At 35.2% G+C, this 18389-nt stretch overlaps 1 pseudogene; it reads left to right on the top strand.

The window, feature by feature from the left end:
- The first annotated feature begins 15989 nt into the window (after positions 1-15989).
- On the top strand, positions 15990-16977 carry LOC149249899 (glucose-1-phosphate adenylyltransferase large subunit, chloroplastic/amyloplastic pseudogene; annotated as a pseudogene).
- The last annotated feature ends 1412 nt before the right edge of the window (positions 16978-18389 follow it).

Here is an 18389-nt window from a genome sequence, read left to right as displayed (position 1 = left end):
ATATTAAATACTTTTTTAGAAGCTAAGCTTGCAGTCATCCCAGTAGAACACAATATGCAAGCTCATAGTTTAGATATGTTTTCCAGCACTTGTAAGTTACCATTTCAACCTAACCATCAGTACACTATTGAGGTTAAGCACAAGCCTGCTATCCCTAACATCTTGAAAAACTGGCAAGTATTCACTAATGACCAACAAATAAAGAATTTTCTAACTTTAGATGAAGAATTTGTAAATAGCAACATAGATATTGACATAACATTAGATCTTGATTTTACAGATAAAATAGAAATTAACAAATTAGAAGAGGAAGATATAGATAGATTCCATCCCACAAAGTTTACAAAATCAGATATTTGAAACCTAAAGCAAATTGAAATTGATGAGATAATTGATGAAGACTCTGAAATCATCAATCTCAAAGAAATTTTTTACCCAAAGGATTAACTTCTTTGGAGGATTTGTTTGATTCAAACGATGTCCCTAGAAAGCCAAAAATGGAACCCTTAAAATCAGACATAGAGGAATGTAACATAAGCTCTGAGAAAGATCCTAAATTGATAAAACTTTCAAAGTCTTCACCTCCTAATGAAAAAGGGAAATACATAGAACTGTTAAAAGAATTCCAAGATGTTTTTGCTTGGAGTTATGAGGACCTCAAGTCTTATGACACCAGCATAATACAACACACTATCCCCCTAAAATAAAACCAAAAACCTTTTAAACAGAATCTTAGAAGGACTAATCCTGTTCTATTGCCTTCTATTGAAAAGGAAATCAAAAGAATGTACGAATCCAAGATCATAGCACCAATTAGATTCTCTAATTGGGTTTCTAATTTGGTACCCACAAGAAAGAAAACTGGTAAACTTAGGCTGTGTGTTGACCTTAGGAATCTCAATTAAGTTTCACTCAAGGATAACTTCCCTCTTCCCAAAATGGATCACATATTACAGAGGGTAGTAGGTTCAACCAACATCTCATTGTTAGATGGGTTTTCTGGTTATAACCAGATTTTAGTCCACCTAGACGATCAAGGAAAAACTGCATTTACCACTCGTTGGGGAACTTTCATGTATGTGAAGATGCCTTTTGTGTTAAAGAATGCAGGGGCCACCTTTCAAAGAGCTATGGATATAGCTTTTTCTAAGGAAATCCACGACTTCCTTGTAATATACTTAGATGATATCACAGTATTCTCTAAATCTGATGAACCACACCTAGATCATCTAAGGCAGGTCTTCACCAAGTGTAGGAAGTATGGAATTTCTTCGAATCCTAAAAATTATTTATTTGGGTTGGAAGAGGGAAAATTGTTAGGCCACATAATCTCTAAATATGGTATCCGAATAGATCCTACAAGAATTGAAGCCATCTTACAGATGCCACATCCTAGGAGCATAAGGGAACTACAAGCCTTTTTAGGTAAAATAAACTTTCTTAGAAGATTTATTTCTAACTTAGCAGAACTAGTTAGATTATTAAATAACATGCTGAAGAAATATTTGACTATTAAATGGACACTTGAGGCTAAGAGGTCTTTTGAAGATATTAAGCTAGCCTTGACACAAACACTAGTTCTAATCAGTCCAATGTTTGATAGGGATTTTGTTATATTTTCTTTCGCCTCAAAACACACAATTGTTGTAGTCCTACTGTAGAAGAATGATCAGGGTTTTGAACAACCCATTGCCTTCTTTATCAAAGCCCTGAGGGATGCACCTTTAAATTACAATATAATGGAAAAGCAAGTTTTTTCTCTAGTCAAAGCCATCAAAGATTTCAAAGTTTACATCCTATATTCTCATGTAATAGCTTATGTTCCCAATGCTGTAGTCAAAGGCATCCTAACATAGGATGGGCCACATGGGAAGAGAGGGAAATGGATAGCTACTATATTAGAATATGACTTAGAAATTAAACCTACAAAATTGATCAAAGGCCAAGGTTTAGCCAAGCTCATGGCTGAATCGAACTGTGAGGCCCTAGACATAAATTTTATTGCAGAATTGGATAAGGAAGAGGAGATGGCAACTCCACCGATCAACTAGGCATTTACTGACTCACCATGGTATGTTAACATTATATACATTGTACAAAATTTACAAGCTCCTCTTGAATTATCCAAGACTAAAAGTACGTTCTTAAAAATAAAAACTTTGAAGTTTTGCATATTTGACAATGCTTTATTTTGGAAAAATCACAAATGCATCCTTCTTAACTGTTTATTAAAAGAAAAAACTAACAAAATATTGTAGGAGTTTCATGCAGGTGACTGTGGGGGACATATTTACTGGAAAACCACAGCTAACAAGATCCTAAGAGCCGGTTTTTATTGGCCCTCTCTATTTTCTGATGTAAACAAATTTGTAACCTCATGTCATAAATGTAAGATTTTTGAAGGAAAGAAAAAACTTTTACCATTACCCTTGAAGCCAATATCTACTGAAGCACCATTTCAACAGTGGGGTCTTTACTTAATTGGTGAAATCCATCCACCTTCCTCTGCTTAGCATAAATGGATTCTCATTGCTACAGATTACTTTACCGAATGGATAGAAGCCATACGCTCAAGACAAGCCACTGATACTGTCATAATAAACATCCTTGAAGCCAACATTCTATCCAGATTCAAATGCCGAACCAAAATCATCACTGACAATGCAACAACTTTCAAATCTAAGAGAATGATTGATTTCTGTAACAAATATCATATAACCTTGGGTCACTCGACAACCTACTATCCCCAAGGAAATGGACTAGCAGAATCTTCCAACAAGAGCTTAGTGAATATCATCAAAAAATTGTTGGAGGATAACAAGAAAACCTGGAACAAGAAGCTAGCAAATGCCTTCTGGGCAGATAGGCTGACCACAAAGAAATCCATTGACGCTAGTCCTTATCACTTATTTTGTGGAATGGAGGTTGTTTTCCCATCTTCCTTGGGGACATCGGTGATGAAATCACTCCAAGAGGTTCAAGTTGAGCCAAATGATATTCAAAGGAGAATCAACCAGATAATTCACTTACAACAGACCAGGGAAGAAGTGTATATCAGATCCCAAGTTGTGCAGGAAAGGATCAAGACGTCTTTGGACAAAAGGACTAAGGCATAAGATTTTTACCTAGGAGATAAAGTTTTCAAATGGGACTCAAGAAGGGAGGATAAAGGTAAACATGGGAAGTTTGACTTCCTCTGGAAATTCCCTTATATCATTTATGCTTTTAGGGGCAATAATTCTTTTATCCTCAAAGAATTGGATGGCACAAAAGTAGAAGGAGGACTAGTTAATGATTGAATGCTTAAGCACTACATAGATCCTAGTTACTAATTTCACTAATCACTTGTACATATTCTATTTTTCAAAAAGTTTAGGGTTGATTTGATGGTAATTTTTGGAATTGAAGCCCGAACAGAAGGCCATAAGCTTCAAAAGTTTCACTATCATAAATCGCAATAATGTAGAAAAATGAAAAGGAAAAAGTTGCAGAGTAAGATCATAGTAATTTAGAATGCCATTGATCTACTAGTTCTTGACATTTCACCAGGAAATGCCATTCCCAAGTGGAGCCACTATTAGGTTCCTATACCAATAGGAGTCATAATTTTTGAATGGATAAGATTAGACCTATAATATGTACATACCTTTGCTTTTCGCAAATGTTTTCCATATTCAAAAAATTAGAAAATGTAAAGAGGGTATGTCCTAAAAGAAAAATCAAAGGACAAAAAGAATAAAAAAGGTAAAAAAAGATGAAAAAATGAACCCCAAGAAAAGAAAAGACCATGAAAGTGTGTAAGTCAAAATGCCACTCCTAGTTACTTTTGATGCAGAGTAAATGATTGTGTGTATCTTGTTACCTTTGCCACAATCCATGATAGTCAAAATGTTTAAACTTGACTATTTCATGCTTTCAATTTTATGCTTATAGATAGAGAATAAAATCTGACCAAACAGTTTAATCTTAGCAGATAATTAGATTAGGTAGAGTGAATAAAATGAGCTCAACTATTTAATCTAAGCCCTTGTATGTAATAAGGTTAGACTTAGTTAGATTACTATTGTAAAAGAAAAGAAAATGTTTTGATAATGGTTTGCCAACTTAAGTGCACCCAAATAAAGAGAAGTAAAAATGGTAGGATGAGTAGGTGGGTAAGTAGAAGAACGGTTGCATGATTGTGATGATTGTTAGATAAAGTCATATTATTCACCTTCATCATGAAATTTCTAAGTATGGATGAAAATTGGACATGCATCAAGTCCACAAAGTCAAATTGATTAACTTCCCTCACTCATTACACCTTTCACTTAACTAATTTCCAATAAAAAGTCTTAAGTACCCAAAATCTTAAGTCAAAGGGACTTAGAGCATTTCTCTGACTTCTGGAGGGACTGAACCCTTGGCCTAATGATTTATAGGTCCTAAGTACTCAAAACCACCCCTTAAATATCCACCCCCTTCAATTCACTCATATTCCCAAACAAATCCCTTTTGCTAAGAAAGAACATCATTTTCCTAAGGAAAAGTCATTTTCCCCTAATAAACCCCTTTTCCTAAGGATAAAACCTTGTTATCCTAGGAAAAGTGATCACCCCCATGAAAAGGACCCCTTTTCTCAAAAAGACCCAAAAATACTTTAAGCCTAAGTATAATGTGTTTATGACAATGGCAAATGAATGAAATACATTACACTTTAGCGCTTTTTCATTCTCACATTAACTTTTAACTATATATATATATATTAATTCCCTAAAGAAATAATCCTTCCTGTATAGTTATATAACAAATCCCTATGTATTAATACCTCACCCCCAAAAAAGTTTGAAACATAAACTTTATAAACACCCTAACCAGATAAACGAATTAATTAATCGACCAACAATTAATTAATAATCAAACCCTACTAATAAAAACACCCCCGACACCTAAATCCCACTATAATCCATTGATAATCAAATCTTGCCACTCTTAAACCTTCGCCGGACCCCTCCATTACCCTTCGTATGAACCCCCCACCCCGATCATCGAGCGATCGCTTCTCCTTTAATCTAATGACTGTTAAGCATATCGGGTGGCCTCTAACACCCGACCTTTACCGGCCTGATACGGGTTGTTTTCCTTTGGGCCCCGATGTTACGTGGCACCTTATGAGTGGGATCAGGTGGTATCCCCTCGAAACCACCCAGCACAAAAGTGGTGCGAGCAAACCTGCTTACCGCCTCCTGCTAAACGACAAAGCCATCACATTCCCTGCTAAAAGCCAAAAGTACTTTTACCATGTGCCCACCAAATCATTAACTTTGTGAATAAAACCAAAAAACCTCATTATTTTGTTTCATTGTGGGAAAGAATGCTCCAGACCTCCATGCACACGACTAACTACATTCAACTGCCAACCCTCCAACCGCCAACCTGCAGAAGCCACTAAACTTCCAGTCCACCCTCTAGTTTACTAAGGCTTCCAAACATGCATAGTCACCCGTCAACCAATTCAGAGCTGAAATTCCTTGAAATTCCAAGTATTTATCCAAATTCACCGTAAACCCTGTCTCATTCTTGAACCTGTTACTTTATTTCTTGGAAATTATTAAGGAATTAAGTAAAAAAACTGCCCTGCAACCACGAAACTACTCTGTGTTTGAACCAAATTTCCCCAATTTGACTGAAAAGCATTTTCCCCATTCTTAAATCCATGAGAACTAAGAATTGCCACTCCAGTTGCTATGGATGTTCGACTAGTTTCAACTCCCCATCTGGATTTAAACCATCTCCCTTTGGCAGACAAAGAATTCCAAATCAAGGACACCTCTGTCCATGAATCCCCACTGAAATTATGTTGCCAGTATAGAGGACAATACTTTAACCATACAGAAAAAATTGTTCTTTGGGAGTCTAATTTACCCAAGTGCCAATTCCCTCCAGTACATATCTTTCTTGAAATTGTCCATTATTGCCATACAAACTATAGTCCCAGCCAAAGAGAAGTGATGTCCCTTGACCATACTATACTTTTTACTATCACGATTGGTGTTAGGCCCCTATACTACTAGTGTAACCCCTTATTTTTATTAGTACAACCCACTTATTATATTGATGTACCCATGTAGTGCCCATATTGTTACAATTGTGCCCCATAGAAGCCCACTATTGTTATTATTGTGCCCTTACATTATTATTGTTATGTCGGCTCTGATTATGTTATGATAGCTTAGGCTCCTATATATAGAAAGGAGGTATTTTCATTTGTATCATCCAAGAATTGTTAATATATGTAATGTAAAGGAGGTTGCCCCCTCGAAGAGGCTGAATTCTAAGGCGTTGATCTATCTTTTCTATCTTTTCTTGATCTGGTTTCATAACAATTGAACCCATCAATGAAATGTTGCAGTTACAACTAGGACAAAATCTGAGCCCCATTTCAATTGGAGACCTGCTAGAAAAATTCCCCAAGATTATCCCTACCAGACTTGCTGAAATATTCCAAACCTTTATTGTGGAAGAGAAACATATTGCAAAGGATCCTCCCCATACATGTGGACCATATTTTCTAAACTTGGCCAGGACATTGTGTCAATGATATCTAGTGTCTTAGGCTATACTACCAGTGAGTAGCCTTCAAGTCCATCTTCACTCTAGGACAACCCGCTGCCATCATATATGATTATGCCAAATTCATAGCAGATTGTTTGGTCTAAACTGCAGATGCAAATTACAGTTTCATTTACTATCAACCCGGGTAAGTAAACTTCAAGGAACATCCAATATATATGGATTTAGAGACAAACTAAACTAATCTAGGTGAAGAAATGCCAAAGCTCCCTTACAGGAGGTCTTTCATTGGGATTTCCAACACCTATTTAGTCATTTAATCATAATGAAATCTAAATACATTGTGACAAGTGTAATAATTATTAAAGCTCCCTTACAGGAGACTGTCCATTAATATTTCTAACATCTTAATCAATTAACTAAGAAATAAAAGCATTTAAACATAATTCAAATTGATTAAAGGAAATATTAAAGCTCTCTTACAAGAGACTATTCATTTATATTTCTAGCATCAAGATATTTAAACTAATGAAATTAAAAACATAAATGAAAGAAATCTTACTATACCAAAACAAGTATGCAAGTGAGGCAATGGGGGCCCTCCATAGCTCCACAAGCACGCTTAGAAATAAGTCAAGTAGAACAAAATTGAATCCACTTTATTTACCCTCAATTGCAAATTGTAATTACAAGCTCCAAGTTCTACATTCCAAGAGGTCCTAAGCTCTACATTACAATGATTCTAAAATCTAAAATTACAAATGAAGGACTAAGTTTCTAAATTCTAAAAGTTAAGATTACAAATGAAGGAGATAACACTCCTATTTATACAACAAGATGGGATAACAAACTCATAATGATGATCCACTATTCCCTCTTCAAATCCACATATCTCTCAACCAATGGTGACACATAACCCTATCCTCCATGATCTTCTCCATGAGGTCCATGATCTTATCCATGAAGTCCATGATCTCCTCAAATTCGAATTTGAACATAGAGTGCCACATAAAGATGCCTTGGAAGCTTCCTTTGTACCTACACATGTCAAAAAACTCATTCTAATTATTAGGTATAAATATAAGCGTATTATTTTCTAAAGTTTAACCATAAATCCACTTAAAAATGTTAAGATTTAATAAACATTGGAAAAACATAGTTATAACCCAATGATGAGGTAAATGTAATGATGTGGAGGTGGAATGGAGGTGACATGAAGGTAATATGGAAGTAATGTGAAGGTATTGGTGAATAATGCAGTGATAATAGGGACTATTTTGAGGTCGAACATACCCCCAAACTGAAGGTATTGCATGTCTTCATGCAATCTATTACATTACTTTTTGATACTTGAGCTTTGGCTTAAACTCTACATGATATCATCTACTTAACTTTTGCTAATTGTTTTTGATGAACTACAACTCGGTTGGTTCTTGTGTTTCAACCATATTTTGTTTGTTGCAATCAATTTTAATGTATGGTCTTTGCCTATTGATAATGTGATTTTTATTGCAGAGTATTTTTTTTGGACTGCATCATGGTTGGTTCTTGTGTAACAACCATGATTGTACTGACATCCAACTAACTTTTAAATACTTTTGACAAAGCCATTTATATGCTCATGTAATAGTGAATATATTTTGAAGGTATGTGGGTTTCAAAATGTGATATATGAATATGGATGTTATATGAATGTGGAAACATATGAATGTGAATGTATTTCCCCCTTCAACTGATGGTTTTGGCAATTTGAAAAATATGACGAAAGGAAGTGAAGTTTTTCCAAAAATTATTATTCTAACTTTTCAAGGAATTAAATGGTTAAAAGTTATAAAATATCATACCTTAACTTACCCTTTCAAAAATGGATGAGAGTTGTGCACGTGTGGCTACAAAACTCGGTTCATAGTCTTCTTTACTTGGTTGTAAAAATGGTGGATGAAATCGAAAAAGTGAATATTTTATTGTTGCTACATCTGTTGCTAAATCTACTGTTGGATCTTCTACTGAATGTTCAGAATCTACTACTAAATGTGGATGAAAATGTATAAGGCTTGGAAGATATACAAAATTCAGAATTTACACTTCCCCCCCAGGTTTATTTATTGACTTGTCCTCAAGTCATCTACATCGAAAAAAATTGAAAAACAATGAAAGGAAATCTGCTTCATCTATTACAAAATATGGGTCTTCAAGTGTTCAATGTTCGATGGCACAAATCTTACTATGTGAATAAATGTTTTGGTGTTGAACATAGCAAGAAATTGTTAACTTAGTGGCCATTAATGAATGCCACTAGCCGACATGAGAGCTCCCACCATTAATTGCAATGGGAGTCAAGATGCCTAACACATCTTTGTAGGTACGAATAAATTTGTTGTGGTCGAGTCACCTACAATATCCAATGAACAAGGAATATTAATGTACTTCCATTGTTCATTAGCAAGAGCACTTGCCATTAAGGCATGCAAGTCTCTAGGTGTTTTCTTTTTTAAGATTACTAGACTCTAGGACTTTGACTCAATGATATGTAGAAGCAGGGTTTTATTGGTGGAAAATGAAAAATGGTAGGTAAAAGAAAATGGAAATGGAAAATGGCAAGAAGTTTGTAAGTAAACTTCTTTGCTTTTATTGGTGGGTTAGGAATGGATGAAAGGAAGTGCATGTTGAATGAATAAGAATTGTTGTTGTGAAAAATGGATATGTATTCAAAATCTTTTCCAGAAAGGGAGGTGCAAGGTAGTGGTTGTGGACATGGATTTGACTTTAGAAATTTTCATGTATTTATTCTTTAGAAGACCAATTTCCCTCACAATGTAATCTCCTTAATGATCACTTGATTATCCTGTAACCTGTAAAAAAACATGGCAGAAAGAAAACATAAGTGTGCTCAAGAAGAAATGGTCGGTTCCTTCATGATTCTTACGAAAAAATTTTGTACCAAATAAAACAAATTAAGGACAATCAAAGTGTTGAAATTGACTCAATCATGATATTAATATCAATCCATTCTTAAAGAAATAACCATGAAAAGTAAATTTACTCCCTGTTTGTGCATGGCAAAGAGCTCGACATTATAGATTTTTATGTCTTGCAGATTAGTATGTTATAAAGCATACAACAATATGAAGTTGCCATATAATTACCATTGAACTAAATAAATTGCATTTGCTCTACGTGAATTTTGTGCAATTTTTTTTTTTTTTTTTGCACCTGTACCAACTCTTGTAGTCTTAACCAATTCCTATAATTCTCATGATTCTCTCACTTTGCATACCACCAAAGTTTTGTTTTATAAAAAATGCCAGTATCCTTCACATGCCAATGTTCACCTTTTAAATCACAAAACACATAACAATTTATTTTTATTTTTATTATATATCTTTTTTCAAAATGATAACAATCATAACATAACAATAACAATCATAACCTAACATTATAAAACAATATATTAACATATTAATACAATCATATATTAATATATATCCTAACAACATAACAAACATTAAATAACAATTAAATAACATAACAAACATATACAACATATTACAATTAAAAATATAACAATTAATAACAAATTAAAATTATATTAATATAGTTATAACAACATAGCAAACATTAACTATAATAAGAAATTAGAACTAAAAGTATATAACTAAATCAAAACAAATTAAAACTAAATATATAACAAAAATAAAAATAAATACAAATCAAAATACATGCAAAACAAACACAAAAACAAACACAAAACAAAATACAAAACTTGTGAAATAGCAGGATTGAAGGCATATGGAGGGTTTTTGGGTGAGGCAGGATAGGAACGGCAATGCTGCAAGAAGGACCAGCCCTGTCGACGACCAGATTGCAGTGCAGAATATGCCAATCAGATTTGCTAGTCACCGATAGGTTCACGGAGGCAGGGATTACGTCTTGATTGCAGCAACTGAACACTTCCAGATCCAATGAATGAGATCGCAATCTCTTCATTCCCGAGCTTGATCCAACATTGTGGCATGGAATTGCGTGCAACAATTGTATGCTCACTGGAATTGGCCTCAACAATATGAATCTTTCTAGAGAGATTTAGCTAGGAATTTTATGTAATCTTAAAATGATTCAAAATATAAATCTCTTTAATAATTCTCTTACAGGGAAGTTGTCTGCAGAGTGGGGAACATTATCGTGTATTCATTATAATCATCTCTCAGACAATCTATTTCTTGGGACCGTTTCAGTGCAAATTTGCAGTATGCAATGTGCTCAGAATTTGTCATTTGCAGGTAACAAACTTACTGGAGTAATTCCTGATTCAATTGGTGGAATGAGCTCTCTTCAGAAGCTAGATTTGAGCTGAAATTTGTTTTCTAGACGGATGCCAAGTACTTTGAAAAATAAGGTAACGCTGCATCGAGGCAACTCAAAAATAGAAAAATTGAGTTTAAAGTGCACAACAGTGAGATGTTCATGGAGGTTTTGTGATGACACAGGTGTGATTTGAGAAACAAGTGAATGATGTCACATCAATATGCAAAACATTTTTCATCATAGAAGTTTGCCAGAAACACGTAGCAATCTTGACACATCATTTTAAAACTCAATCTAGACAAATAAAAACTAATTTCTAAAAAAATAAAATGTGGGTTTTTCTCAGAATAGGGGTAGCTGTAAAACCTAGAATGATTTGCTCCAATTCATAATCGATTGGGAGATATGCAGGGTTCTATGGAGCCTTATTTGGCAAGCTGCGTGAGAAAAAAATGGCTTTTAATGGAGAGGCAATTGCAGCCATTCAGTTTTCTCTTGCAAACAATCTGCCAAGAATTCATTCTCCCTAATCTATCGATCCAACTATGCCCCAAAATCTGCATGCTAAAATTGCTAAAATCGCTTAAATTGTGGCTGTCGGTTAGATGGATTAATGCCACTGGTGAACTTGTGCCACAAGCTGAGGAGGATAGAGATTCCTGATGAACAAAATGGCATCCAGTATGTCCAACCAGAACAACGAGAGGAAGGATCCCTCTATAGCAGGCCCAACATTTTCATCATTGGTTCCCCCAGTGTTGGCAAGCGTGCCATTCTCACAAGGTTGGTTTCTTTGGACGCAAAAGACAATAGTTTCTCATCATCTGAGATTACATGCCATGGTTGGACTATCGACACAAAGTATTATACAGCTGATGTTTGTGTTTGGATGGCACATCTTTGTAAAAAAAACTTCTGAGCATGCTCATTCACTATCTAAACATTGTGATGCACTTGTGATGGTATTTGATCTGAGCAATCCATCATCATTTGAGGTTCTCCAAGACTGGGTTTCTAAAGTGATCCTCACCCAGAGTTTTGGAATTATGGTATTGATCGAAGTGAAGGTTGTGGCTTGTTGAATGATGATGAAGAGACTTTGCAGGAGATACAGAGGTCTTGTCTTGAATGGTGCAATCAAAATAACATTGAATATATTGAAGCATGCACAATCAATGATGGCTTTGATGTGCCCGTATCCATCGGTCCATAGATTTAAATCAAGAGGCCAAAACTAGAGAATGTGAAAAAAGAAATAAAAAAATCTCAAAATCAAACAATCATATGTGCATTAATAATGCAAGTGATTTATTTTAATATGCTGTGAATCTAGTTTGAATAGAAAATTAAATTGTTGCAGCAGAACAATATTGGAATCTTGCAAATTTATTTTAATTGATAGAATGTGCAACTCAATTTTCCAATGAGAGTATTTTTATTTGAAATAAATCGATAGATTTTCTGACCTACCTGATCGCATGAAGCATAGAGTGGATGAAGTGGATCTAAATTTATTTATGAGAAATGTGGATGATTTATTTATTTATTTATTTTATCTTTTGAAAACAAAACTAAAAGAAAACTCTATGAGATCTCATTTTGTTTTTATTTTTTTTTAATCTAGTCTACCTTTAACTTGAAAGTTTTTTTCTATTTCCTAGGTAAAAGAATGCTTCCAGTGAAGCCACCTACAGACTAAGAATTCAAAAATGCTCACATCAAGATTTAAAATTTTTACCTTATGCTTTGCGAACATGTGAGTAACCTATATTTTTCTTGGAGTTGGCGCAAGGTTCTTTTGAAACTAATCTACAATATTGTTCTTGCTTTCCAAGAAGTACCTGTTTGACATCTTCAAATTCTCATCCGTAGATTGATTAGTAAGAAATGGGGGGTTTAAAATGACTAAATTTCAAACTAACTAAGTACGAAAATTAAAAAAAATGATCAAACTTGAACTCCGTTATGAAGATCTTGTTGTCACCAGGTTTCACAAGTTTAGTTCATCAAAGTAAATTGCAATAAAAATAACTTCCGAAGTCTATCTCTAAATCATTCTCCCTAGCAATGGCACCAAAATGTATGGTCTAAAATGCGGATGCAAATTAGAGTTTCATTTGCTATCAACCCAGGTAAGTGAACTTCAAGGATCATCCAATATATATGGACTTATAGACAAAATAAACTAATCTAAGTGAAGGAATTCCGAAGCTCCCTTACAGGAGGTCTTTCATTGGGATTTCCAACACCTATTTAGTCATTTAATCAGAATTAAATCTAAAGACATTGTGACAAGTGTAAGAAATATTAAAGCTCCCTTACAAGAGATTGTCCATTAATATTTCTAACATCTTAATCAATTAACTAAGAAATGAAGGCATTTAAACATAATTTAAATTGATAACAGGAAATATTAAAGCTCTCTTACAAGAGACTATTCATTTATATTTCCAGCATCAAGATATTTAAACTATTGAAATTAAAAACATAAATGAAAGAAATCTTACTATACCAAAACAAGTATGCAAGTGAGGCAATGGGGGCCCTCCATAGCTCCACAAGCACGCTTAGAAAGAAGTCAAATGTAGAAGAAAATCCAATCCACTTTATTTATCCTCAATTGAAAATTGCAATTACAAGCTCCAATTTCTACATTCCAAGAGGTCCTAAGCTCTACATTACAATGATTCTAAAATCTAAAATTACAAATGAAGGACTAAGTTTTTAAATTCTAAAATTTAATATTACAAATGAAGGAGATAACACTCCTATGTATACAATAAGATGGGATAACAAACTCATAATGATGATCCACTATTCCCTCTTCAAATCCACATATCTCTCAACCATAACCCTATCCTCCATGATCTTCTCCATGAGGTCCATGATCTTATCCATGAAGTCCATGATCTCCTCAAATTCGAATTTGAACATAGAGTGCCACATAAATATGCCTTGGAAGCTTCCTTTGTACCTACACATGTCAAGAAACTCATTCTAATTATTAGGTATAAGTATAAGCATATTATTTTCTAAAGTTTAACCATAAATCCACTTAAAAATGTTAAGAATTAATAAACTTTGGAAAAGCATAGTTATAACCCAATGATGAGGTAAATGTAATGATGTGGAGGTGGAATGGAGGTGACATGAGGGTTTATGGAAGTAATGTGAAGGTATTGCTGAATAATGGAGTGGGAATAGGGATTATTTTGAGGCCCAACATAGATAAAATGCATGATCAATTCTTAAGAATGAACAATGAAAGAGTATTCAAGTATTCCTCAGTTTTGTACCACCTTTTCCTATATTATAAAGCTGATAAATTCCCATTTACTCTTCAAAACTTGATACAAGAGGAAACCCTAGGTCAGTAGTCTTATGGACTCCTCTGATCCACAAATTTGAATCACCATATCCATACACATACTTCATAGATCATTTTATACATCCTGTAGTGACCATGCTACTAGGAAGTCCTCCTCCAAGAATCAGTTCAAATATCAGGAGGATCCTACGGCTTTCAAAACAACACAAAGTTGGAGATTGGTACTTGTACCAAAATCACAATGAAATTAGGATCTATGGCTGTGAGTTAGCACCATATAAGTTACCCAGATACCTCCTAATGAGGTTATTTTCTCTGGAGTACTACAAACAAATAATCAACTCAGATGAGATACATTTTGTGAAAGCCAGAAAGAAGGATCAACTCAGAATCAAAGATCAACTAGGCCCCTTTGTGTGCAATAGTTGTGTTATCACTCAAGAAAAAATATTTTAAATTCTGAACATCAATTTTTTAAATTTGTCAAGGGGTTGGTGTCAGTTTTGGGTCTAGTCTTTTCATCTTGTTTTAGAGTCTTGTTAAGAATCTTGTTAGTATGTCAATTGGGGTCAATTTTCTGTTTTAGTCTATCATTGGTCTCATATCTCACATGAATATCATATTTCGAAACTCATTTCAAAGTTCATATGTGCTACGAAACTGTCTAGGTGTTTTCGTAGTGCAGAAACCCAGTCTAGGTGATTTCGTAGCGCAAAACACCAATTTTGCACTGACTGCGTTACGAAATCAGGGATTCGTGTTGATCCATAACAAATCTCACCCAGTTGTCATATTTATCAGAATTCGCTGTGTTTACATCAACAGTTGTCAGCTTATAGACTTCGTCTATCATATCCAACCGCTTATCTTCATTATTAGGTCGTTAAGTGTCTTGGTACTGGCACATGTTTGCAGTTGTTACTTAGAAAGAGACAAAGGGTTTTGTTTAGAATCTGAATGCATTTAATGGAAAGTTGCTTGCTGGAATCAATCAAAAGATTCAGTTATACAAATGGGAGCTCCGTGATGATGGTTCAAGAGAGTTGTAGTCTGAATGTGGCCATCATGGTCATATTCTTGCACTATATGTTCAATATCGTGGAGATTTCATTGTAGTTGGTGATGAAATCAATCTCCTTATTCATATATGGCACTGGAATGGATTGTTTTAGGGTACACTGCAGTAGTAGAGGCCATAATATTATTAATGTTAACAATGCCCGGATTGGACCGCCTGGGAAAGGGCCCCAATGTGGTGGCCCGGAGCGCGTTGAAGCCATTGTTGACTGTGGTGCCCTTCTGCCTATTTCTGTTGATGGATATCTACTGGAAATTCAAGGTACGCCCTGTTTGTGATGGCCCCCTTTGCAATCCCACAGAACATCTTCGACACTAGAAATCAGTGATAAAAAACAAGAGGAATGCTCCGCTTATAGTCATGTCTCTGGTTCTCTATTGGCTTTTGTACCATGTTACAATTTTGCGCCTTCAGCTTCAGCGGATGGACGAGCAACTCCAGAGGCTTTCCGAAATGGTATCAGAGCAATCGGGGAAATAATAGATAAATGCCAGGTACTGGATTCAATAGTTTCACATGGATGTTTTCTTCAGAAATGCAATATAGAGCATTCCATTGTTGGAATTCATTCACGTCTGGAATCTGGAGTTGAATTAAAGGATACCATGATGATTGGCGCCGACTATTATGAAACAGAGGCTGAGATTGCAGCACTCCTAGCAGAAGGGAAAGTACCTATTGGAATTGGAAAGAACACAAAAATAAGGAATTGTATCATTGACAAAAATGCAAGGATTGGAAAGAATGTTACGATTTCAAACACTGGCAATGCCTGAGAAGCCTTCTGCAGACCCTAAAACAGTACTTGCTATCATACTAGGCGGTGGAGCAGGAACACGGCTTTTTCCTCTTACAGGAAGAAGAGCCAAACCGGCAGTACCAGTTGGAGGCGCATACAGACTCATTGATGCACCAATGAGCAATTGCATGAACAGTGGGATCAATAAGATATTCATCTTAACACAGTTTAATTCTCAGTCTCTAAATCGTCACATTTCCAAGGCATATGGTTTTGGAAATGGTGTGAACTTCGGTGATGGCTTTGTGGAGGTTCTAGCAGCCACTCAGACTCCAGGTGAAGATGGGATGAATTGGTTTCAGGGCACAGCAGATGCCGTGAGGCAATTTATGTGGTTTTTTTTTGGGGATCCGAGGAATAGGCATATAGAACATGTTATTATTTTGTCGGGTGACCATCTCTACCGTATGAACTATATGGACTTTGTACAGAAACACATTGATAAGGAGGCTGATATCACAATTTCATGTGTCTCGATGGATGACAGCCGTGCTTCTGATTTTGGTCTCATGAAAATTGATGATAGAGGTCGTGTGCTTTATTTTAGTGAGAAGCCAAAGGGGGCTGATCTAAAAGCTATGAAAGTGGACACAACAGTGCTTGGTTTGTCACCCAATGAGGCTGACAAAAAACCATACATTGCATCAATGGGTGTGTATGTCTTCAAGATAGACATTCTTCTCAAGCTTCTCAGGTTTAGATACCCAACTGCCAATGATTTTGGATCAGAAATTATTCCTACATCAACAAAAGAATGCAATGTACAGGCATATCTTTTTAATGATTACTGGGAGGACATAGGAACAATCAAATCATTTTTTGGCGCAAATTTGGCTCTTGGAGCTCAGGTTCCAAAGTTCTGTTTTTATGATGCCAAGAAGCCAATCTTCACATAACCCCGTTTTCTGCCACCAACTACAAATTTCTCGAAGTCTTGTTGCTTTGACATATCTCAACATAAAGTCATGTTGTATAACTGATGTTGAATGCTAAAAGCTTGAAGGACTTTTGAATTTAAAAACTGCTGAAGATGATGCCTAATGCACAACAGTTTTGTAGCACGCTAAGAAACTGCTGTAGCTGCATAATTAAAACTCAGTTGACAAATTTTGAGGGACCGAGGGGAAATTTTTTGAAAGGAAGTCTGAGAAAAAGATCATTTACAATGTGCAAGAAATCGACAAGGGCAAAAACAGTTGGAGGAAACATATATTTGAACTCTAAACTTTTTGTTATAAATTGATCATAGTTACTACAGTTCATGATATGTCAGGCAGCTTGAAGGAGGTCTTGTCTTCACACATGGGAAAGGTCGACAACACATAAAGAACGTGGCACTCTAACACATTGTGGGGTAATTAAAGAAGATCAACATTGTTAATTGGTTCCGAATGTCTTTGAAGAAACCAAAAGCATAAAAACAGGGGTAGTTTCCTACTTCTCGGCAGCAGTAAAGGATATGAGACATTAAGGGCCATCAAGGATTTTTAAAACATCCACCAAGCTAAACTGAAGGAGACCACTTGTTAGAGAACGAGTGTTGATTGTAATAAATGATATTACCAACGTGATGTGGAGTTAAACTCCTAATTGTCTTAGGTTTCTAGAGCTTTCAATTAGCAGTAAGTTGCTTTTAATAGTTAGTTAATGTTTGAATAGGTGTCAGAGGAAGTAGAATTCAAGTTCCCCTAATGCTAGAGGAGGAATCTCAGCCTTGTAAAGAATTCTATATATAGGAGAGAGGGCAATGTACCAGGGGTTGGAAAATTTCAGAGAAATTGGAACTATTGTGCTATGTATATGACTCCGTTTTAGTAATACAAGACTTGGCTTTACTTCTTAGGAATCAGAAGAAGTTTACTGTTCAGAATGTTGTGTATCATCCTCTCTTTAGTATTTGCAGTGGTATAGATGTGTGATTACTTAGAGAATACTATTTGTGCTCTAATTTCCTTCACATATTTATAAATTGTTTTGTCTTGTATGTTTCTGGTGTATTCTGAATGGTTAAATTACGTATGCCCTAACTTCTATGTAAGGTTGATATCATTTTTATACTGAAATGAATTTGACTCCATAAGCCCAATGGATACTTTCTGGTTATGTTTCCACTAGTCATATTTTTACATTCGTTTCACAAGAGTTAGCCATCTTAATCATAATCAAAAACATTAATCCTTTGAGAGAGCCCTCTTTGGTTGGGGAGGCTAAGCCTCAGGCTAAAGTAGGTTTGAAATAGTTACTTAAGGTCTTCCTGGTCAATAGCCTTCCAGGGTCTGATTTTGAGATAACAAGTTGAAAAGCTGGAAGAGAAGCAGAAGAAATCC

Source organism: Pinus tabuliformis, chromosome 7 (assembly GCF_031772625.1).
Source record: "Pinus tabuliformis cultivar Carrire ecotype Pingquan chromosome 7, CPIR1, whole genome shotgun sequence".
Lineage (NCBI taxonomy): Eukaryota > Viridiplantae > Streptophyta > Pinopsida > Pinales > Pinaceae > Pinus > Pinus tabuliformis.
The sequence above is the reverse complement of the archived record's forward strand: the minus strand, read 5'-3'. Positions and strand labels throughout refer to the sequence as shown.